The sequence below is a fragment of the Canis lupus genome, chromosome 35, assembly GCF_011100685.1.
Source record: "Canis lupus familiaris isolate Mischka breed German Shepherd chromosome 35, alternate assembly UU_Cfam_GSD_1.0, whole genome shotgun sequence".
Taxonomy (NCBI): domain Eukaryota; kingdom Metazoa; phylum Chordata; class Mammalia; order Carnivora; family Canidae; genus Canis; species Canis lupus.
Window position 1 is genome coordinate 6,901,340 of NC_049256.1, and position 16,270 is coordinate 6,917,609.

A 16,270-nucleotide genomic window follows, 5' to 3' on the forward strand; every position below is an offset into this window, starting at 1 on the left:
TTAAGATATATTCAGTTTAATTAACATATACTCTATAATGAGTTCCAAAGGTAAAATTTAGTGATTCATCAGTTGCATACCACACCCAGTGAATGATTTACTTTTGAAGATGCCTAACTGGTTTCCTGAAGTGATGGTGCCATTTTATGTTCCCACCAAAAACATATGAGGATTCTAGTTTTTCTGCATCCTCATGAACATTTTGTACTGTCTTTTTGATAATAGTTATTTCAATGTGTGTGGAAAGGGATCTCACTACAGATTTAATTTATGTTTTACTTTTGAATAATGACATTCAGCATCCATTAGTAGTGTGTGTTAGCCATTTATTAATCTTCTCTGATGAAATGTTTATTCTAATATTTTACCCATTTTTAATTGGGTTATTTGTCTCCTTATTTAGTTGTCAAAGTTCTTTATATAGTCTAGATATAAGATCTCTATCTTATATGATTTGCATAAATTTTTTCCTAGTCAGTGGCTTGTCTTTTAATTTTCTTAATGATATCTTTTGAAGTGGAATAGTTTTTAATTTTAGTAAAATCCAGTTTATCATTTTTTTCCTTTTGTGGATCATACTTTTGGCGTTATGCCTAAAAACTCTTTGATCCTGGTCATGAAGATTTTCTCTCCTATTTTCTTCTCGAAGTTTATTGTTTTATTTCTTTCATCTGAATGTATGTTCTATTTTGATGTAAATGTTGTATATGGTGTAAGGAAAGATTCTAAATTCTTCTCTTTGAATATGACTGTCCATTTGTCCAGAACTATTTGTTGAGAAAACTGTTCTTTCCTTACTGAAATGCCTTCATGTCTCTATTAAAAACCAAATTCAGCACCATGCAGTCTTGATTACTATGGCCATATAGGATGTTTGAAATTGGGTAATAGTTCTCAAACTTTGTTCTTTTTTTTCAAAATTATTTTCACTGTTTTAACTCCTGTGTTTTTCAATATAAATTTTAGAATAAGCTTGTCAATTTTAAACAAAAGGCCTGGTGGGATTTTAATAGGAATTGCTTGAATCTGTAGATCATCTTGAAGAAAAGTCCTTTGTATTGCATTAGAATGGAGTGTCTCTCCACTTATTTAGGTCAGAGATTGCCAAACCTTTTCTAAAAGGGGCAGATAGGAAGCAGTTTATTCTTGTGGACCAGTCAGTCTCTGCCTTACCTACTCAGGTCTGCTATCATAGTGGGGGATTGGTAGGGACAGTGAACTGGGGCTCTGCTCCAATAATACTTAATTTACAAAAAAAAATAATACTTAATTTACAAAAAAAGGAGGTTGGACTATGGGCTAGAGGTTATCTACCTCTGACTTGATCATATTCAATTTCTCTCAGCAGTGTTTTGTAGTCTTCAGTGGACAATCTTGTACTTATTTTATGAAATTTATTTCTAAATATTTTTTTCTTAACTGTATTGTGAATGGAATTACTTTCTTAATTTCATCCTCAAATTATTTATTGCTAGTAAATAGAAATCTGAATTAATCAATATATATTGATTGTGTATTCTTTAACCTTGCTAAATTGGTTTATTGGTTCTAGAAGGTTTTGTGAATTCCCTAGGACTTTTTAGGAAACTCTTTTTGGCTCCATGTTATGAAATGTCACATTATATATCTTGGGCTGGGTCCACTTAACAGCCAGTGGTTGAACTGCCTTTCCTGTCATCTATAAGAAAACTAACAGGAATTCCTTTCTTGAGTTTAGAGTGTTTATTTTGTTGCTTGTCTTTGTAAGGAAAAATAAAAGAGCCCAGTTATGTTATTATGTCTCTGCTGAAAATATCATAGGAATATTTACAACAATAATAGGCGTGATAAAACTTTAATAATACAGATTATCTGTAGATTCATTTCTTGTGCCTGTGGCATAAATACACAAATAGCATTTGCAAAGTATGGTTGCTTAGGTATGTGCTATTTATGAGATTTGTTTTCTTAAAAAAAAAAAAAAGAATCTGGATTAAAGTATATCACACGTGCCATTTTTCTGTTGTTTCTGTACATGAAAACTGCTTTCCTGATTCAGCATGATAGAGTCCCCTAACAGCATGTTTCAACTCTAGATTGCTTTCATTTTTCTTTCTGTTTATATTACTGATTTCCTTCTTCCACTCCCTGTAATACTATCAAATTGGAAAAGGCCTTTTTGAAGGGAAAGAGTAGGGGAGGCTTAACTAAGGTTTCAGAAGTTCATGTAGCCATGTTAATATATTAAAGTGAAAAGAGGTGTCCTTTTATAAGGTGTCCTTGTGTAGGGAATTTGTACTGCACACTGGAATGGTCTAAGGTTCAGCCTCTGACCTGAAGCATGTATACCCGACTGCTGTGCCCCATCTAATGTGCAGGGGTATGATAGTAAATCCGGTGTCTTTGTCTCTTGGAGGCTAACTTTAGCAATTGTTCATTTGTTCATTAATTTAATAACCAGTTTACTAACCTATTTAGCAACACTTACTGAGTACCTGCTGTGTGTTATTTCCTAATGCAAAGAAAAGTTAGCTCTGTGAAGGGGTTAGGATTCCATTTGGGATAAGACAGAAATAGTTTTTTAATGTTACCATCCGAACAAACTTGAGAAGTGGGCTGTGACTCAGCAGAGCAGCTGGGTTGGCAGCAGCTGGTTCTACCTATGTGCTGCCCCTCAGTCCAGCAGATGGATATTCATGACCTTGACTGTTTCTCAGGCCTAGGTCTTCAAGTCCACCAGGGCAGTCTGGGTGGAGTCGTTGGCAGTCCTGGACTATCTTCCAGTTTACCCCCAGTTCTTCCTCATTAGGGGTATATTGTGGTGCAAAGAGCCTCCCCTGTCAGATTTTGTTGAATCTGCCATTTTGTTTTGTCATTTTGTCCCTTTTCTGTTTCAAACATTCCAAACCCAATTTATTTAATTACCATTGGTGAGAACATTTCTTCATAATGTGCAGTTTCCCTCCCCATCTATTAGATACCCATTTTCCTCTTTGCTTCATAAGCCTTTCTAATACTAGGACCATATGTGGTATTTTCAATTAACTGTGAACTAGCAACATCCTTAAGCTTTTCACAATGCTTGAAAATGTTCAAAATGCACAGCATCTCTCAACCACAATAAAGTACCTTTTTGTAGATTCAGAACAAATAAAAACAAAACAATCAACAACAAAAATACAACTTGTTTTCAGAGAGGTCAGTGACTTCATGTGTTTACATGATTCAGCCAGAACAAACTGAAAATAACAAAATGTTTTTTCTGTAAAGAAGATGACATATCTTTTCTAGAGGTCTTGAAGGTACAACTAGAGGAATCACTGAAGCTTCAATATGAAGGCTTTTGGTTAGAGACAGTAGTTTCCCCCCACCCCCCACCCCTGTCTCAGTTTTGCTTTCTGTAGTTTCAAGCTCCCTGTGGTCAACACACAGTCAGGAGGTCAGTAGTAGTCTAGTGCTACATCACCTTACTTCATCTTGTCACATAGGCACTTTATCATCTCACATTAGTACAAAAAGAAGGGTGAGTACAGTATAAAAAGATTTTGAGAGACTATATTCGTATAACTTTTATCACAGCATATTGTTATAATTGTTCTATTGTTATTGTCGTCACCGTTCCTCATTTATAAATTAAAGTTTATCATAAATCTGTATGTATATAAAGGACCTACAAAAACATGGAGTATATAGAGTTGCATATTATCCACAGTTTCAAGGATCCACTGGGGGGTCTTAGAATGTATCTCCTACAAACAAGAGGAGATTGCTGTCTACATAAAGCCTCTAGCCTATGGAGATTGGTATAGATTGAACTAAGTTACTAAGGGGATATACAACTTTTTGGCTTAGTGAGTAGGTCTTCTCTTTCTGAGGGCATTTTAAATATAGCCCTCCTGAAAGGAATAGATTTAACATACTCTGAGGAGACAATTCTAAGCCTAAGTATCTCTCAGATTTATTTATATAAAAGCAAAAAGAGGGGGAGAAATCTGGATTTAACTATTTGGTTTTTTGGTAGTTGTGTTGGGATGGAAATTGTTGTGTTCAACATCTTCAGTGACTATCTCATTTAGGTCTCTTGTCTTTTGAAAAAGTAGAAGCAATGAGAAGCATTTCTAAGAGAAGAGTTAGAAAGGTGGTTAGTGTGAGTTATGTGTGTGTATGTGTTATTTCTATATTTCTTCATTTTATGTTGACTATCATTCACTTAAAGTTAACCTAGTCTGGGCAACCTTCTGGTCTTATCTGTGGGTTATAATTTATTTATAATTTTGCTCATTGATTTCTAACCAAAACCAGATCAGCTCAGCACCTTGCTTCTGTAGCAAAGCTATTGTACTGGCTTCAGACTACATCCTCAATTGATTTTCTGTTCTTACTTATGGCTTTTTGAAGACCCCCACTAAGTCTTTCCATTTATGTGTTTCATCCCCATTAACTCTGCCTGTATGGACACACCTCTGATTCTCAATCCACTGGTCCCTTCTATAGTAATTTCAGTGTAAGCACACCTATGAAAAACAGTCCTTCAGTCTTTTATATTCATTGAAAAGTTCTTGACAAGCATTAGGAAACATCCTTCCTTTTTTTCTCATATTAGAAGCATCATTAGCATTTTAAATTTTTTCAGGTTTAATTAAATGTCCATACTAAATAAATGTCCATTTAATTAAATGTCCATATTCTTCATAACCATATTCTTTTAAAAAATTTAAAATTATTGACTCCTATCCAGATCTTCCCCAGGTCTATACTTCCATTGTAGGTGAATCAATCCTGTCCTTAATTTAGGCATATGTCATTAACCCTGGGGTAAGTAACCCTTAGCAGGATATCCCTGCTTCTTTTTTCTGTCTCCTGCATACTTCAGAAGGCTCATTTCTTTTTTTTTTTTTTTTTAAGGTATTTTTTATTTTTTTATTTTTTAGAGAAAGAGAAAGTGTGCACATGTGTGTGTGCATGAGCAGGGTGAGGGGAAGGGTAGAGGGAGAGAGAGAATCTCAAGCAGACTCCCTGCTGAGTACAGAGCCTGATGGTGGGGGCTCCTTCAATCTCATGACCCTGAGCCAAAATCAAAAGTCAGGTGCTGGGGATCCCTGGGTGGCGCAGCGGTTTGGCGCCTGCCTTTGGCCCAGGGTGCGATCCTGGAGACCCGGGATCGAATCCCACATCAGGCTCCCGGTGCATGGAGCCTGCTTCTCCCTCTGCCTGTGTCTCTGCCTCTCTCTCTCTCTCTGTGACTATCATAAATAAACAAATAAAATCTTTAAAAAAAAAAAAAAAGTCAGGTGCTTAACTGACTGAGCCACCCAGGTGCCCCTAGAAGGCACATTTCTTATGCACAACTCCTATATAGTTCTTTCCTTTCAAAGATAATAGATCACATGTGGTCTCCTGAATGCTCCTTCTCTGTTTGCCTCTTTAACTTTACATATGCTATTTCTTCTTCCCTTAGTCCCCTTCTCTTTTCCCATTTTCTCCCTTTAATTTCTCTTGTCCTTAAAGATTTAACATCAGCCCCTCATTTAACTCATTCGCAGTCTTCACAGATCTTATGTCTCCCCCTTCGTTTCCATTTCTGTCTCCACCCCTGGTCAAGATGGGGCCTTTCTCTGTATTTCTAAAACTCCCCATGTACATCTCTCCCATGCTTTTGGCATACTTTAATGCTTTCTGAGTTTTCTTTCTTTCTTTTTTCTTTTTTTTTCTATATCCCCCCACTAGATTTTGAGCTCCTTAAAGGCAAGAACTGTCTTAGTCAACTTTGTACCTGAAGGCTTAACTCTGAAAATATAATCTACAAATGTTTGGTGGAAGAAAGTAAGGTAGTATGTTATATTCCATTTCAGAGGTTTTATTTCAGTTCCAGATCAAACCAGAGGAGGTAAGCCTTCGTAATAGCCCTGATGACACTCACCTGTCTCGTGAGAGCTCTCCAGGCCTGCTGGCAAGACAACTCCATTCCTAGTGGAGCAATTCTCAAATCTGGGAGTGTGATACAAATGCAGGTCCACTGAGATTCCAATTCAGGCCATGTGTGAGGTGTCCGGGATCCACAGTCCAAAGCAGTACCCCTGGTGATTCTGGTGCTGGGAGTTGTTAGCCATCTTCTGGGAAGCACCGGGCTTGGGACTGGTTCATGCCGGCTCCTGTTTTGGGTTCCCTATCCATGAGGATGAGGACACCTCAGCCCTGTGCTGCAGTGGCTTCTCTCCCCAGGGACATGACCTATAACCTTCTTGGCAGGAATGGTCAGAGGCACATATTCCTTAGTTTATGCAACAGACATTTCCCTGAAAAGTTGTATATAAATATAAATTTTATAAAAGGAACATAGGATACCAGTAATGAATTCTTTTATAAGTAAATAGTCACTCCCTACTTTTTTAGTTGAGATATATGGTATTAAGAATTAGTTTAAATTAAATGAGATGTTTCTGTATGTGGCTTAAGTTTTTTGACTGTATACATTTAGTGATTCTTTTCCCCAGGTAGTTACCTATTATTAACCAATCCTTAAATGGATACTTTAAGATTTATGTAAGAAATTTTGCTGCAATGGAAGAATTAGTTTTGAAGTTTCAGAAGCCCTAATTTAGGGGCTATTCCATTTCCGAGAAGTTCTTCATGATCATTGCATAAGTAGTTCCTCATTACAATATTGAGAGTCCTTGAAATCACGCCTAGCCGCGTGTGAGCTAATAACGTTTATCCAAGAGGGCTTTTTAAGATGCTGAAGATACAGTAGATGTGAGCTGGTAATCAAATATTCTTCGTGATCTCTTTTCTCAGTCTTCTTTGCTGCATATCTACTTCCTTTGCCAGTTCATCAAAACATAAGTTTTTGGTGTTGACAGGCTTATTCTCCCCCGACATGCTGCATGCTATGGTTGAGCAACCTAATCTTTTCCAGTTGCTTCCAGTCTCTCCTGTGGAGGCATCTAGCAAATCAGTTAACCACATCATAACCACCTCTTGGCCAAGCATTCTCATTTTCAGATGATGAAAGTGCCTTCTACTCTTAGTTTGGAGGCTGTGAATCTTCACATGGTGTTCTGGGCTCTTCCAATGAGATGGAATACCAGAAGGGAAAAGGTAACTTCACTGTATTGAAGATAGTAGCTATGGGCAAGTACATATCAGTTTCACCTTTGCTCCCCATCTGCCTGGCAGTAAGCACACATCTCCAGAATGCCCTAGGTGAGTTGCTTTAAACCCTCCATGGCTTTTGAGGTCCAAATGGCCAGACAATTCTGTTTTCAAGATTATGCCTGGGTTTTAGAGTCTGTTGAGAGTGTAGAGTTAGCATCCGTACTTGTAGCACTTACTGTCTGCATCATTTTCTGAACTCTTATCCTTAGGTGGATTTTATCTTAGTTCCTCATTCAGAGGGCAGTGTCTTCATTCTCTAGATACCCCTGGCACATGGCACAGGGCATGGTACTCCTGAAATACAGAGTCTTACGTTAGTTAATTCCATGAATCTAACTATAAGAACTTGGTCAGTTTATTTGGGAAGCTGTGGTTTCTCACAGTTTCATGGTTAAAGAGCCGGGCTATAGAGTCAGACTGCTTGGTCCTCATCTTGCTCTGTCCAGCCATGGGGTAAACTTAGACTCCCGAGATAGCCTCTTTGCACCTCAGTTTTCTTATTTGGTAAACTCGGCATGGTAAGATTAGTGGTTATCTCTCAGATTCTTAAAAAGGTCATATGTGGGAACACTCAGAGTAGATGTAGGCACCTATCTATCTTCTGGTAAATGTTAGTTTGAAATAATAATAGTACTATTAGTAGTAGTAGTAGTAGTAGTAGTAGTATTGTTTTTATTAGTATATTTCTCCAGACTTCTCAGTTTCCGCATCAGTGAAATAAATGGGATTGTACTAAAAGATTATTTCTAAGATTCCTTATGCCGTTATCTTTTTATCTTTATAGTTCTGTGATTTTAGATATGCATTTTGATGGTTGTAACTATACATTGCCTTAAGAAAGTTACCAAAGGGAATGCTAAGCCATGTTTCAAGACTTTTGTTTTCTTAATATTGTGATTTACTTCAGAATTCCCTTAAATAGGGAATTCATCCATTTTCCTTATCGAGAGACTGAGGCCAGTGGTAAAAACCTACAATCACCAAATATCAAGGCTGAAAGGGACTGAAAGAACGTCTCATTCATCCTCTGCAGAAAGTCTGTGATGTTCTCAACCCAGGATTTCTGGTCACATGTTATACACATCAAGATCAACTTTTTTTTTTTTTTTTTTAAAGATTTTATTTATTTATGAGAGACAGAGAGAGAGAGAGAGAGAGAGAGGCAGAGACACAGGCAGAGGGAGAAGCAGGCTCCATGCAGGGAGCCCGACATGAGACTCTATCCCAGGGACTCCAGGATCAGGCCCTGAGCTGAAGGTAGCGCTAAACCACTGAGCCACCGGGCTGCCCAATATCAGCTTCTTTAAGAGCTATGACCCTTAGTATCAGCAACATCAAAGCCAGTGATTTCTTTAGTGGTATTTCTCATCCTGAAATGCATTGAAAAATAATATTCTTAAGCTCTGAAAGACTGTACATCTGTTTCCAAAGTTAGATTAATATTTCAGAGCATGCCAATTAGATCTTTTTCCCCCCTGGCTGGTAATAGAAAAAAAAATTTTTTTCTTAAGCTATATAATGAAAGAGGAGGATTTGTGCGATGGGGAAGTAATGTTGTATCTTATTATAATAACTGAATTGCTTTCATATATTCATCAAGCATTTCATATTTAAAGAGAGAACTATTTAAGGATAATCCTAACATTATAGAAAGAAATTCAGTTTCTAAAATATAGTTTGACCAGAAATCTTTAAATCTTTGTCAAAGGAAGCCATTTCATTCATGAAATGGAATGATGACATTACTTTGAGTACTAGTGTTTGATCTTTGATCTTTATCCTATGTCTACAGAATAGATTATAGAATCCCTGCATAACCTGTAAACCATTTCATTTCCTAAAAGCAAATTATTCACACTGTACAGAAGAATGGCATGCCTGAGATGCTTCAGTCAGTTCCTGTTCTTACTGGAAAGTAATCATGAGATAAGAATGAAAAGATAGGGATCCCTGGGTGGCGCAGCGGTTTGGCGCCTGCCTTTGGCCCAGGGCGCGATCCTGGAGACCCGGGATCGAATCCCACGTCGGGCTCCCGGTGCATGGAGCCTGCTTCTCCCTCTGCCTGTGTCTCTGCCTCTCTCTCTCTCTCTGTGACTATCATAAATAAATAAAAATTTTAAAAAAATTAAAAAAAAAGAATGAAAAGATAATTTCATTCGTCTTTAGAGGATACCGTATGGGAGATGAACTTGTGTAGTCTATCCTTGGCTCAGAATGATGAAAGTTAAGGATTTCTGTATCTGGAATTTGTATCTGTAAGATACAAATGTAGATGTGCACTTGGCTAGGCATCCATAACACATCCATAAAAATGTGAAAATAGGACTTCCTGACTGTCTCACTTTGCTGGTCATATCTAGTCTGATGGGATTCATGTTCTTGAAAAGGGCTAGAGATCCATGTTAACCTCTTGCACAAATGTCTTGATGGAAACCCATCTTTAGCCATTGCTCCTTCCACTCTGGCCATTTCTGGGGTGTATTCAGGGGCAGCCCCACGGTCAGCTACCCATCCAGCAGCTGTATTGCTGTCCCCCCTGGGCCGTCAGCACCCGCTGTCCCAATGAGGCTCCTTCCAGTGTAGAGCTGTGCTCTGTCTATGCCATCTCCCAGCCCAACCTCTCCTCCTCATCTCTGATCCTCACTCACACTTCAGACTCCTCCTCTGCTCTGAGTCCCTCCTGGCCTTAGCTGAAGACACTCAGGATCATGGGTGATAAGTAGCTAATCCTGCTGATGCATACTTTCTTGTCCCTCTCCCCAGACAGCTGCTCAGGGCTGAGAAAACCTCTTTCCCCTGCTCCAGCGTGATCAGAATCCAGCAGCTCACTGTTACTTGCCACTGTAGCAACTCACAGACCATCTGCTGGCCCTGAAATTGGGGCACGTGGAGTATTCTGGACACTGGCCCTGGTGTTCCTTACTGGAGCTGGGTTTCTGTCCATGACACTGTCTCAGTTCAAGGGTAAACTGATGATGTCCCATCAAGAATTAAAAGTGATAGAAAAATATGTGGTCTTTGCTTCTAAAAAGATGAGGCTCGGGTTTGGAGGTGGAAATGTTTAAGATAAATAGAGCTTTTATAATTTTGATGTTTCTTTAAAAGATGTAGATTCCATGATCAACAGCTTTTTTAAGTCCAGTCTCCTTAGAATTCAATTCTACCCAGTGTTCTTTACTATTGCCTCAGGGTTAATTTTGGGGCTTAGGATTCAGATGGCTTGGATTTGAAATCTGGTTTTGTTACTTGTCAGTTGTGTGACCTTGCACAAGGTACCCATTCTCTGTATCTCATTCTCCTCAACTCAGAAATGGAAATGATATTGGTACTGACCCTGAGGAGTTGTAAAAATTAAAGAATGTAACAGAGAGAGCACTTAGAATAGTTGCTGCCACAGAAAAACAGTTCAATGAATATTAGATTTTAATATATTATTTACTGTTATTAACGCCTTTCCAGAAGGAGTGAACTTTGAATACAGAAGCAGGATTTCTTCAAAATGCTGTCCAATTTCAGCTCTCAGCTGAACTTATATTTGTAGTTGTTTAAATGTTATTTAAGGGTCATTTACATAATGGAGAAAAGGATGAAACTGTTTTCCTTTGTCATATGTATAACTTTCCGTTTTTTATGATAACTAATAAGTAAATCTAGGCTCAAGAGTAGGTTTGTTCTGATCAGTCTTGTGGAGGATGGGTCTGGGTTTATGCAAACTAATCTCAGAAACAAAATTGGAAACAACTAGTGCTGTGAATGTTAAGAATTCCAAGAAAAACAAGGTTTTCTTTTTCACTTGACTTATCTAGAAAACAGAGCAATTAAGAGCCTATTGATGCCCTGCTTTTTTTCCCTTCTTGTCCTGGAACAATGTGAGCAGAAAGAAAGATATCCTCCCCCACTTCTTTTGTTTTTTTGTCCTTTTAATGTTTGCTCAGGATGCAAAGTTGAGCACAGTGAATTTTCTGGGCCTTTCTCACTGCTGTAATAAATAAGCTTAGGAAGTCCTCTTGGTGGAAGCCTCTTCCAGCGATAACAGCCAACCTTTTGTTATCTGTTTCTCTTCCTCCTCCCTTTGTACCTTTCTTCTTGCTCTTTCTTATCAATAAATGCCTTCTAAACCAGAGTGTGAGAATACTTATTAACAATAAGTGAACCCCAACAACAGGATTTCAGACTCTGAGAGACTGACCCAGAAGCAGCAGTAGAGGGCGCTCAGCCCCTCATTTCATCATAATGGAGCCTGCACCAAACATCTTTCATTTGAGGAGCTAAAAATGAATTGCACATATTAATTAAGTCTTGCGGAGACCTTGTTCAGTGATCCAGTGCTAAATGCCTAAAATAAGTAGATCTTATTTTAATCTTGGGGAAACTGTGTGTAAGAGGGTATTTCCTAAGATTCCATAGGAAGAGTCAGAATTTCATTAATGATCCAGGAGTCTTTCTCTTGCTTCTCCCTACTGTGGCCAGGATACCAAATGTTCCTTCATTTATTTAGAAAGAGCCAAAGGTAAAACCCAGGAGTTTTAATTTTCTCCTGAGTATTGCCTTTAATGCAAGATATATGAGATGCATGCATTAAGTAAATCAGTTACCACAACACTGTACCACAAGGGATTTCAAAATTAAACCTTTTTGTAAGATAGCTATTCTTGTGGCTCTTTGCTTTTAGCCAACAAAGACCCTTAAAAAATGGAAAATGAAAAATAAATAGCATTCCTGGAATTCGTGCAGGCAGATCATATTCCATGTGATCTTGTTCGCTCTTATTATGTGGTGATTAGAGCCAGGCTTCAATCAGCTGGAGGATTCCCCAAGGCAAGGTCTCATCCCACCAGTGCACATGGCATGCCCCGTCTGACACCAGGGCGACTTGAGAATTGAGCCCAGGGAAGCTGCAGTGTGGTGCAGCAGATGAGCACCAGTGGTTGCCATGGAGATCACTAATACTGCTGAAACTCAAAGAAAGGGCACTTGCGGCAGCTCAGGAGCCTGCCTGAAAATGAATAAGAAACAAGCGGAATTTAGAATAGGCCCTCAGCTAGTTGTCCCACACGGAGTTTTAATTTCCTTTCCTTTCCTCTCCTTTTCCTTTTTCAAAGAATAGATTGAAAACAAGGCTGTATTCTAAAGCATGCTCAGGCCCCTGCCACCTCATCAGAGCCTGGCATATCCTTGGAAGCGATGTATATTAATGATGGTGCATGACTAATAGGATTGGGGGTGGGGGCCGGGGCAAGGCGTGTGCGGCCCTTCTGGAGCCCTTGTGCCGCTTGTCACTGGGGTTTAGTAGGCACCTTGGGATTTGTCTGCAGCATATGCGCTGCTGTTAATGATTGAAAAATTACCACAACAATTAGTCACGGATCGCTAAAGGCAGGGCCCCCGAATGTGATGGACAATGTGATTAAATCCATGTATGTGACAATTAACTCTCCTGCAGGTTTATCCACCAAGGAGAGTGCCCTAGGGGTGAGAGCAAAGGGGAATGAGGAGGAGGAAAAAAGGGGTAACAAAAAGGAGCAGGAGAAAATAACACTGCAGAATGGATCTGATACAGCTGGCGCTATTGGTTTTAATCTGATTTTGAATTAATCACAGTTTGATTAATCCCAGTTTTATTGCACCTTTCTATTGCCCATTTATTTATATCTCCCTTAATTTATGGAGGCATGACTGATTAAATTCTGACCATTCCATGTTTTTTGCATTTTAAAATCGGGTCTCTTCACTTAATGTGCTGTTCTAGGTGATCCAAGGTGCAATTATCTCGTAAAAGCTAAGCAGGCACCAGACATAGCATGTCATGAATCCCCATATGTATCACAGCTGAGTAACCCAGAATAAATATTTGTTTGCTCAATATTCTGCCTAAGTAAAAAAGCCTTGTGATGTCAATCTGCTTGTTTATTTGGGTAGAAGAAATAAGACACACACACTCACACAACTTTGTTAAATAAGAGGGGCACAAATACGGTATATGTCACATAGAATTTTGTGCACAAGGAAAACCAAAGTTAATATTTGGATGCACTGTCTGCAAATCTATATTCACAGCATAAAAGGGTATTTGTAGACCATGGTTATGTTGATATGTGGGGTTATTTTAACCAGTATGTACTGTTCTTATTTTGAATACAGGTTACATGTTATTTTTGATGTTACTCATATTTTTATGCAAAACACTACATTTGAATAATGCCAAGGAGGTGGTGGTACAAACCAGCATAAGCAAAGCCTCGTGCTTTGTAACTCAAGAGCTTTGTATGCATGTGTGAGTTAAGAATACCTCACTCCTAATTCATGAAAGGGCATCGAAAGCTTTAGAAAACACTGAATTACATATTAAATACATAGTTTTTCTTCTTTCAGTTTTCCTTAGGTTTATTCCATTGTTCTTATTTAAAGTGAATTTGGTAGAAGATTCAGGTTTTTTTCTTTATATGCACATTAAAGTGAGTTATCTTTGTTATTTGCATTTTCACCTGATCTACATAGGCATATAAAAATAGAAGATCTGTGATGTGGGCAGCAGTGTCTTTCAACACAGTAGTAGTAAAAGCAGATGACCAGCACAAACAAAGATCTTACTGCATAGGTGACATAGCACACAGGCTGCCCTGTTAGATCCCCCTAGAGATGTGCATCCCTAATTGCTAGTATCACCACATTTTAGAGCACCAACCAAGAAACTGAGTCTGGCTGTGGATGATTTGGGAACGTCAGGATCCCAACCCTGTTGCCATATTTGTGCTTTCTATGTCAACCTCCCAGGACCCAGCCCTTCAGTTCTGCCAGGAATTTACATGAAGTTAGGAAAAGATACTCCATTCATGAAATAGCTTTCATACCCACCAAACTAGAGTAACTGCATACTTCTTGAGTCAGTATCTCATATTCATATTCTGTAATGGCACATGCCACTGTCTACCTGTGTTTATTTCTGCTGGAGTTTTAATTGTCAGCACCAACCAACACTGTTTGTTCATTTGTTTGTGAATTTAGCAATTCATATATTTATTATTTACCAAACAAGTGACATATACCAGTCAAAGCCAGACATATTCCGGATAATTGAAGTGAAGGTGAAGGTAGAAGTTGGGGAGACTCACAAACATATACTTTATGCTGATAGTGTTATAAATATAAGACATATAGGAAAAGAACCATATGCAAGGTAAAAATTGGCAATTGCCCACAAGAGGAAAACCAGAGGAAGAGATGTGATTTGCAGATGGGAGAGATGACTTTTCTCAGAAAATTGGACAGCTTTTTGTCATTTGATCTGGTCTTTGAAGAAGTTCCCAATGCACTCATAGCCAGTGGTCAAAAGACTAGATTTCTTGTTTCGGTTTCTTAAAAGTGTGGAGGTGGATGTGTAGGCTGGAAGAGAAGTATATTCACAAGAATGTGTATGTAGTACTACTTAGGATATAACAAGGGAACAGAATGTGATTTGAGTGTATGATTTGGAACCTGTTGCAGCCAGATCATAGAGGACCTTAAGTGCTCAGCCAAGGAGTTTGTGCTTTATTTTTTAATAGTTGATGAATTGAGTAATCATCAAAGAGGATGAGAGGACACTTCACGAAACATGTATGTTTCAGACCAGACCTGACTACATCCTGAAAGCTTCCTGCAAAACTGCAGGTAGAATGGCAGCTCCCATCCAAGACCTTGAAGCTATGCATGTCTAGCCCCTGCCCATTGCTCTGGCTTCATCAGACTTTCTCATTCCTTCTCTCTATTGTAGTTGTACTATTTTCCGTTTTCTGAACAGGCTGATCTTGCTTTTGTCTGAGTCTCTTGCTTCTTACTGATTTTTTTTTATTTGAAACACTCTCTCCCCTTGGCTTGCCATGGCTACTTCTTTCTTATTAATCAGGTCACAGCTGGGAGAATCCCCTTTTCACTGTTTACCTATTTCCCAGCCCACAGTTCTCCTCTCTACACCATAACACCAAGTGGCTCGCCCTCGTGGACACTGGCAGTTGCCCCCCTGATTTCATTCTCTCCCCTGATTTTGCTCACATAGTCATTTTGAGCCTTGGCAACTGAGGGGAAGATGCCCATCCCTTCTCCAAGGGTAGACCCTGATTCATCTCATCTTCATTGTAATTCTCTTCTTATTGGTGGTTGGTTTAGTTCTGGACACATGACTCAGGGCTGGATGAATGAGATCTGAGGGGCTTCTGGGAAAACTATGCTCTCTACTAAGAAAGTGTCTCCAGAAGACGTGGTCTCTTTTTCATTCCCTGAAAGTTGAATATCCAATGGCAATACAGAGGTCTACTGCCTAAGGACAAAACCAATACCCAGAGGAAGGCAGGGCCAGAACTACAAAGAGCCAGAATCCTGATGGAGCATGTCCAGAACCTCTCCACTTTAGATTTCCTGTTTCCTGAGATGTTAATTCCTTTTTTCAAAGTCCCTTGAGTTGGGTTTTCTGTTACCTGAATCAAAGCATCCTAATTGATATGCTGTCTTTTATATCTGCAGAATTATTTTCTTCATGGCATTTATCACTCTGAGTTTTTCTGTTTATTTATATATGATTATAATCTGTCTTCCTTACCAGAATTTAAGTTTCATTTGGATATGTACTTCTCTGTCTTATGACTATTGACTCCACAAGTCCTAGAACAGAGTGAGGTGAGATAGTGGGTGATCAGTAAATACTTATTGGCTGAATGAATGGAGTAAGGGAGGGAGGTTAACATAGCCTTGTGTGAAATATCATGGAGAAGGGTTAGAGATGGCTGGTGGAAACCTATTGCTGTGGCTATTGTGGAAGTTCTATAAAAGAGGCAGTGAGACCCTCCTCCTTGGTTGCGGGGGTGTAGTGGAGGCAGGGCCAGACAAGAAGGATACGATAGACCAAACAGGACTTGGCAACTGACTGAGGGCATTGGATTTTCTCCTGAGACTAGTAGTCAGGGTTATTGGGAGGAATAGGGGATGTAGATGACAGAGCAGGCACAGGAAAACAGGTAGGAAAAAAGTGTCAGGCATCACCATGAAGCCCTCTCTAGCTGGTGGCTGAAAATCGGGAATGGAGATAGAATACTTTTATAATCAAAAGAAAATATGCCTTCCTTTCTTTCTAATTAGGCTTGGTAGTTAACCTTTTCTTTCC

General features: G+C 39.0%; 1 protein-coding gene across 8 annotated transcripts in view; it reads left to right on the forward strand.

Moving 5' to 3' along the window:
* FARS2 (phenylalanyl-tRNA synthetase 2, mitochondrial) overlaps nucleotides 1-16,270 on the forward strand; it is a 499,622-nt gene that overhangs the window by 218,151 nt on the left and 265,201 nt on the right. The window lies entirely within an intron of this gene.